General features: G+C 39.0%; 1 pseudogene; it reads left to right on the top strand.

Moving 5' to 3' along the window:
• The first annotated feature begins 210 nt into the window (after positions 1 to 210).
• Positions 211 to 1076, top strand: LOC102845999 (annotated as a pseudogene).
• Positions 1077 to 8962: the final 7886 nt, after the last annotated feature.

The following is an 8962-nucleotide window of genomic DNA, read 5'->3' as shown; positions in this document are numbered from 1 at the left end:
GAACTCTAGAAGCCCTAATTCACAGCACGAACAATCTTCCAAGCATACGAAAAACCTACAAACTGGAGAGAATAAAACAGGTGAATGGGACCCTCTAAGAATCAAATCCCTATGTACAGCAAAAAACTTCTCCAGTGTGTTGCATTTTGCTTGATTCAGCAGTTTTAGGAGGTGACCCTTTCCAGACATGGGCTTGTATGGAATCAGCTCATGGGTGTCAGGGACCCAAAAGTTGAGAGCAAGCATCTCTGTGTCCTGGAGACTGTGCTGGGGGGCTTTGCTGCCATCACCACACCACAAAATGAGTATACTGAGTTACACTGAAAGTGCTGTGGGTACCATTTGGATTATCATTAAAAAAAAAGAGAAAGAAACTCAAGAGGTTCCTGAACATTCAAAGAAGGCAAAGATGATGACTGGTCTGAAGGCAAAGCTCTACCATAAGCAGCATCATGATGAGAAAATACAAATGAAAAAGATTATCAAAATGCATGAAAAGAGAAACACCAAACAAAAGAATGATGAGAAGACTCCACAAGGTGCAGTACCTGCCTGTCTGTTGGACAGAGAGGGGCAGTCCCAAGCTAAAGTACTTTCCAACATGATTAAACAAAAACGCAAAGAGAAAGTGGGGAAAATGGGAAGTCCCTCTGCCAAAAGTTCATGCCCAGGGAGAAATAGAGATATTGAAAGTTACTGAAACAGGGAAGAGAAAAAAAAGCAAGCATGAAAGGAAGAAGATGCTTACTAAAGTGTGTTTTGTTGGAGATGGCTGTACATGAAAACCTAAATATGAAAGATTCATCAGACCAATGGGCTTATGTTTCAAGAAGGCACATGTAAGACATCCTGAACTTAAAGCCACATTTTGCCTCCCAATACTTGGTGTAAAGAAGAATCCTTCATCCCCATTATATACAACCTTGGGTGTCATTACCAAAGGTACAGTCTCTGAGGTGAATTTGAGTGAGCTGGGCCTTGTGACACAAGAAGGTGAGGTTATTTGGGGGAAATATGTTCAGTTTACCAAAAATCCTGAAAATGATGAATTAATATATACTGTCCTATTGATCTAGTAGTACTTGCATATAAGTTATTGACTACAAACCAGTCAGAAAACCAACATTACCATGTGCTTCAGAAAGCTACCAAAAAGCCTTTCTTTAAAGTCCTGAAGCAAAAGATCTATTTTTTATGCTATGAAAACATTAAAATGGTCCAGTGTTGGTTTTTGGGGTTTTTTTTAAAAAAAAAAACAAAACTTTTCCTACAGGGTAAGAAGGAAACCCACAAACATTTGGCAACAACATATTTGATAAGGGACTTATATCTAAAATTTACAGAATACTCCAGAACCTCAACAAGAAAAATAAAAACAATGCAATCACAAAATGGGCATAGGATATGAAATGGCACTTCACCAAAGAGGACATTCAGATGGCAAACAGGTATGTGAAGAAATGTTCCTAATACATAATTAGAGAGATGCAAATCAAAATAACTATGAGATACCATCTCACCCCAGCAAGAACAGCAAAATTCAACAGGCAGCAAACAACAAATGCTGACAGTGTTATGGAGAGATTGGAATTCTTACTGATTGCTGGTGGGAATGTAAAATGGTATAACCACAATGGAAGGTGGTCTGGCACTTTCTCAGAAAGATGGAAATAGAAATACCATTTGATTCAGCAATTCCACTACTAGGAATATACCCTAAAGAAACCAGAACTGCCACCCAAACAGATGTATGCACACGCATGTTTATTGCTGTGTTATTCACAATAGCAAAGAGATGGAAGCAACCCAAGTGCCCATTAATAAATGAATGGATAGGAGAACTATGGTAACAAATCGGTCTGTCTTGGAGAGAGAGAAACCAAGTCTCTCCTTGGAAGCTAGAATTTTGATACTTTGTTTCACATACTTCAGACACATGGCCAGGAGAGACTGATCCTTGGAGAAGAACATCATGCTCAGAAGGTGCACGAGAGAGCAAGACCCTGGATGAGGTGGACTGATACAGTATTTGGGGCAATGGGGGTTGGTGTGTCAGAATTCGTGAAACTGGCTCAGGACAGGGAAGGATTCAGAGCTGCTGTATATAGGGTTGCTACACATTACAGGGGATTCAACAACAACAAAAACATCCTATACTGGTTGTTTTTATTTAAGCCTCTCGTTTGGAGTCAACAAGACCTTGGGTAGGGCTTCTATTTAAAACGCGGTTGTTACTATATTTTGGAGGAACATTCTTCTAAGTGGTACAGCGCACTCTTCTGTCAATAGGCTGTACTGAGGTAACCTGGGGTTGCTGTGATGCTAATCCTTGTGCCACTGGGGTGTCAAATGCCGTAACAGTTACCCACTGTGGATAGTGTTTGGTGGAGCTCCCAGTTTAAGACCGGTCTGGAAGCAGGAGTGGCATTCACTTCCTAAACAACATGCCTCTGGAAACTCTATGATAACTGTGATAAATGACGATAGTTAGAGAAAGCATTCAGGCCTTTTGTTCATAGGGTCGCTATGAATTGTGCTCGACTCAATGGCAAGCAACACCAACCACAATATTCACACAATGGAATACTACTCAGCACTGAAAAACAGGAACTCATAAAATATTACACAACATAAAATGTGCAACAATGAATGAAAGGAAATCTGAGTTCTCTATAAACTTTCATTAAAATTTCAATATAAAAAATACACGACATGGGTAACCATAAAAGACATTATGCTGAGTGAAATATCTCAATAACAAAAGTACAAATTCTATATAACATCATTGTTATAAAACAAGACTGACATAAGAGTTGGAGGAAACTGAGAAAACAAGGACAAATCTTGAGCACTGAACTGGAACAGATGAAGCAAAGAACTGTTTAAAAGGAATATATCATTAGGCACTATCTGTATGACAACAGTCCAGAATAAGAGGTGCATAGCAATGTGACTGGAGGTGGGGGGGGGGAGGAAATTATGCAACAATGAATGAATATTCTTTTTAAAAAGTAAATAAACAGGAGGTAGGGAGGAAAATGTGCAACAATGAATGAATGAAAGTCTAACTTTTCTGGAAACTTTTATTAAAATCACAATTAAAAAGGTGGGAAATTATTATTAAATGTTTTAAAAAGAGATAACAATAAAAGGCCCCTGATAAAAAAATATGGAACCTCAAAATCATAGAAAGACAAAGTTTACTTGTCTGATGGTTCTTACGCAAGTCCCAGACTATGGCTCTTAGTCACCCTTCCAGTCTAAAAGTGTAATCACTTCTGTGACCCAAATTCCAGTCAGGCAATGTTATTGTTAAATGCCATCAAGTCAACTACAATTCACAATGATCTTATGAACAACAGTTCTGAACCTTTCCTATCCTGATGGTCAAGTAGTTGTTGTTGTGTACTATAGAGTCAGAACCAATCCACAGCTGATCCTCAGGCAGGTTTTCATAGGTAGTTAAATGCACAGGAGGAGACTGCCCATTCTTCTCCTGTGGAGCTGCTGGTTGCCTCAAATTCTGTGCCTTGGAGATTGCAGCACAGCTTCTTGCCACTAGGCCACCAGATCTCCTGGTCAAGCAATAGGCAAACTAAAAGGGCGGAACATGCTCCTTAGAGAAACAATCAACCATACAAAATCATTTGCCCAGGGATAATGTTCAGAAGACAGGGACTGGGTAGAAGTATGAATGAAGACAGAAAACAAGAAGGATGTGAGACAGGTGTTGTTTCAATGTGAGGATTGTAATCAATATCACAAAACATAATGTGTATGAATTTTTGAATGGAAAATTAATTTGTTCTTTCACTCAATAAAAATAAAATTTAAAGGAAAAAAATCAAAAGGTTTCTAAAACACTGGTGAAATCAGCTATCAGGAACCTCTCCAAAGTGCTAAAGAGCAATAGTGTCAGCTTAAAGACTAAGGTGCGCCTGATATAAATCAAGGTCTTTTTGACTACTTGCTATGCATCTGAAAGTTAGATAATGACTAAAGATGACACATATGAAGAACTAGTGTCTTTCTGTTGTGGTTCTGCCAAAGAATACTTAATATTCCATGGACTATAAAAAGAACAAGTCTGTCTTAGAGAAAATATGACCAGGTTGTGTCATCTTAGAAGCATGGATGGTGAAACTTTGTCTTTCATACTTTGGGAAAGTTGCTAGGAGAGGTTGTTCCTTGGAGAGGGACATCATGCTTGGAAAGGTAGAGGGATGGTGATGGAGAGGAAATCCTCAATCAGGTGGATAGACAGTAACTAGAGCAACGGGTTTGAGTGTGTCTGAGATTCTGAGGATGACACAGGATAGGACAGAGTTCAGATCCATTGTTTATAGGATCACTGCGAGCCATACTCAACTCCACGACACCTAACAACAGGAACAATACAGCAACCCCATGAACAACAGATGTGAACTTTGCCTTAACCTGCACCATCCCCACAATCTCCACTTTATTCTGATCTATTGTTGAAGTCATTGTGCCAGTTCACATCATTTTGAGTGTCTTCCTCTCTCACTTACCCTCTGTCTTTCCCATTGGTTGTTGTTGTTGTTGTTAGGTACCATCGAGTCGAGTACAACTCATAGTGACTCTATGAACAAAAGATCTGAACCCTAATCTATCCTGCACCATCCTCACACTTCCTGACACACAAGAGCCCACTGTGGCAATCACCATGTCAATCCACCTAGTTGAGGATCTTCCTCTCCTTCACGAACCCTCCATCCTTCCCAGCATCATGTCCTTCTCCAAGGAATAGTACCTTCTAGCAAAATGCCCAAAGCGTATGAGGCGAAACCTCATCATTCTTGCCTCCAAAGAGCACTCCAGCTGCACCCATTCCAAAACATAGCTGTTTGTTCTCTGGGCCATACGCGGGATGTTCACTGCTCTTCAACACCACAGCGCAAAGGCATCAATTCTTCTTCTGTAATCCTTATTCACTGCTCAGCTTTCAGATGCACAGCAAATAATCAGAAAGACTACGGCCTGACTCAGATGCACCTCAGTCCTCCAACTGACATTTATTACTCCTCAATTATTTGGAGAGGTCTCTAGCTGCAGATTTCCCAGTGCAATACATCTCCTTATTTCCTGACTGCTGGTATCAAGGGCAGAATATGCTTTTACCAAGGTTTCATCCTGACAGTATGCCCAAAATTTGTGAGACAAAGTTTCACCAACCTAGCCTATAAGAAGAAGCACTGCCTCCAAGATAGATTTGTCCTTTTGGTAGTGTATGGTATACTCATTATCTCCACTTCCAAGGAGAACTCTAGCTGCAACTTGCTATGAGTAGCAGTTAATTCAAGTTAAGATAATCTAAAGTGGCAATACTTGCTGGAATGACTACAGTGACAACTGTAAGAGTCAAATGAAAATCACATAAGGGTCCTAAGGGACTAAGTTAATAGTCTTTTCACCTAAGAAGCTCAGACCCAAAAGAAGTAAGGCAAATTACAGAATAGAAATTGTTATAACCCAAGGCTACTGGTTACAGTGAGTGACAACTCTCTAATAATATTAGCTAATTACAATGTGCCAGCAAGTATACTGTTGATGTTGTTGTGCACCGTTGAGTCGGAACCAATCCGTAGCTGACCCACCAGTGACTTTTCAGAGACATTTAATAACACAGGAGGAGATTATCCATCTTTCTCCGACAGAGTAGGTGGTGGATTCAAACTGTGTGCCTTTGGTATTGCAGCACAGCTTCTTGCCACTCAGCCAGCCACCAATGCTCTCTAGTAACTGTACTAAAGGATTTTATATATGATCTCATTTAATTCTCAACACAACCTTATGAGAGAGTCATTTTCAAAAATCATTTTGAGGAAACAAAATCTTAGGTATAATAAATCCCCAAAGTAACAGATACTAATGCCAAGATTCAAACCCAAGTAGATCCGATGACAAAGGCCTTGGTCTTAACCACTTTAATATACCTCTCTTATGCTAAATAAGTTTATGTCAGATATTATCTGAGCACTAGCGATGAAGATGGACAGGGGTCCCTAATCACATAGAGTTCATAGTATAAGTACACAAAAAAAAATAAATACTTCTCATTACTTAGGAAAAGGAGTCCTAGTGGTAGAATGGATTACATATTTGGCTGCTAATCAAAAGGTTAGTAGTTGCAATTCAACAAAAAATCCTCAAGAGAAAGATGGGCAGTCTCCTCCCGTAAAAATTCACAGCCTTGAAAATCCAATAAAGAGATGCCATGAGTCGGAACTGACTAAACAGCAGTAGGTTTGGTTTTGGTTTACTGCTTAGGGAGCACTCCTATTAAAGAGTTATGGGGGGAATCCAGAAATGGACTATGATTGCACAACATGATTAAAATATTTATTGTAGGTTTTAAAATGTTGAAATGACAAGTGTTTTATTATATACACTGTATGCCATCAACTTGATTTCAAGTCACAGCAACCCTACAGGACAGTAGAACTGGCCCATAGGTTTCACAGGCATATTCTTTATAAAAGGAGATGGATAATCCACAGATCTTTTGCTTAGAAACTGAGTGCTTAATCACTTGTGACTAAACTGCAGTATCAGAGTTTGTTATTTTATGTATTTACAAGCATAGTGTTTACTATGTTGAACTGTTAAATAAAAGGTCAGCAATTTGAATCCACTAGCTTCTCCGAAGGAGAAAAAATAGCAGTCAGAAACCTCATGGAGGGTCACTATGAGTCAGAGCTGGCTTGACAGCAGTGGGTTTAGGTTTGGATATACTTATAATTATACTTGTAATTTTAAAAATAAGTATTTTAATGTTGTCATTGTTGTTGTTTTTGTTATGTGCCATCAAGTCAGAACCAACTTATCACTGACCCTTCAACAGATTTTCAGAAGCTATAAATAACACAGGCGATTACTCATCTTTCTGCCCTAGAGCATCTGGCAGATTTGAAACCTGTCTTTTTGAGCTGGCAGTGCAACTTCTTTCCACTGAGCCACTTAATAACTATGGAGGCTATTACACAATCAATCATATACAAAAACATTTAATATATTAAAAATAATATTATTCCCAAGAACAGTTAAGACTATAAAGACTCTGAAAGCTAAGAATGTCAGTTTTGAAAGAAAAGGACAGGTTTGGCCAAGAATTATGGAATGAGCACTGAACCATATTGAGTCAAGCCTCTTCTCAAACTGGCTCTTAACTTACGATTCACATTGAGGACACAATCTATGATCGGAAAAATTACTTTCAGATCCTATCTGTGGCTTTAGGTATCAACTCTGCAACACTTATATTAAACACGTCCCTAAATGTCCACATGGTAATATTAAATCACAAAGTATAACTCTCCTTGAAGATAGGACTTAACAGATTAATCTTTTCAATTGGTCAGCTTCCAAACACCAATAAATAGACTGATGATACTGTGAATACAACAGACCTTTCTGAAAGCAAAATTTAATCTCTTGGCAGTGAAAATGGATAAACAAACGTCTGCTCATTCAAAGTTAGCAAGTATTTGAAAGCCCTGTATATTCTAATGGACAGATAAACTTAAGTCTTCCTTCATATGGTACTAATTCTATCCTGAATCTAAGTCGCAGCTCTTCTAACCAAGAAATGTGTTAATAAAGATAGACCTATGTGTCCAAATAAATATATATTATCAATTTTATAGAGAGCTCTAGTGACCTAGTAGGTTCTGCCAACTCACTGTCACATGATTCAAATCCACCAACTGTTCCATGGGAAAAAGATAGGCAATCTTCTCCCACATGATTTACTGCTTCTGACAACCCACTGGAGGGTCAGTTATGAGTCAATTCCAGCTTGACAGTAGATAAACAACAACAAAGTCAGTATTATAAGGAGCACTAGATGACAGAAGAAGAATCGATGCTTAGAGTGGTGGTGCTGGAAGAGAGAGTTGAACATACTGTGGTCTGCCAGGAGAACAAACAGGTTAGTCTTGGAGAGGGTGAAACCATGCTGCTCCCTGGAGCCAAGGATTTTAAAGCTTCGTCTCACATACTTTGAGCACATGGCCAGGAGGTACTAGTCCTTGGAGAAGGACATCATGCTTGGTAGGGTGAAAGGACAGAGCAGGAGAGGAAGGCCCAGGATGAGATAGATAGATAGATAGATAGATAGATAGACAGACAGACAGACAGATACATACATACATACATACATACATACATACATACATACATACATTGATTCACTTTCTGGAGAAGTAGGATTAGGTCTTTCAGAGACAATGAGACTGGCTCAGGATAGGGCAGAGATCAGAGCTGTTGTACATAGGGTCGCTATGAGTCACAGCACATACCAACAACAAGTGATACAGTGATTAAGCACCCACCTTCTAATGGAAGGATCAGCAGTTCCCACCAGCTGCTCCACAGGGGAAAGATGTGGCTGTCTCCTTCCCAAAAAATATACAGCACTGAAAAACTCTACGGGCCAGTTCTACTCTATATTCCATGACCACGAGTCATGAGAACTGACTTGATGATAATGGGCTTTTGGTTTTTATAATCGATATTACACAAAATTTTAAAGCAAATTTTCCTTGTTCCCATAGGCTCACTAAATCTCTTAGTTCCTCTGCAATCTTGTCACAGAGGGAAAACTCTGACTAGTGTACTAATAAAGGCAGTCAATTAAGCTCTTACTAGGCTCAAATTGCTGCCATGGGAACTGCCTACTCTTAAGTTTCTGGGCTATTATCAGATAGAATCAGTTCCTAATCCCTGGCTCCCTTTTCAAAGAATGTGCCAAGAAAAGGTGAGAGTGAAAAGACCTCAGTCCAGTTATCTAAAGTTTATATATATCTCTATATCACCATTATGGACTTATAAATAAGTCTGATTTCGTTTCAGACCAGGTCATATTATCCTTCTCCTTTTGTTATTTACTAAACCTGGCTGTTACAGATTAAATATATACACACACACACATATACACATA

The sequence above is a fragment of the Elephantulus edwardii genome, unplaced genomic scaffold (assembly GCF_000299155.1).
Source record: "Elephantulus edwardii isolate Elephantulus edwardi_28Jun2011 unplaced genomic scaffold, EleEdw1.0 scaffold00086, whole genome shotgun sequence".
In the NCBI taxonomy this organism is placed as follows: Eukaryota; Metazoa; Chordata; class Mammalia; order Macroscelidea; family Macroscelididae; genus Elephantulus; species Elephantulus edwardii.
The sequence above is the reverse complement of the archived record's forward strand: the minus strand, read 5'-3'. Positions and strand labels throughout refer to the sequence as shown.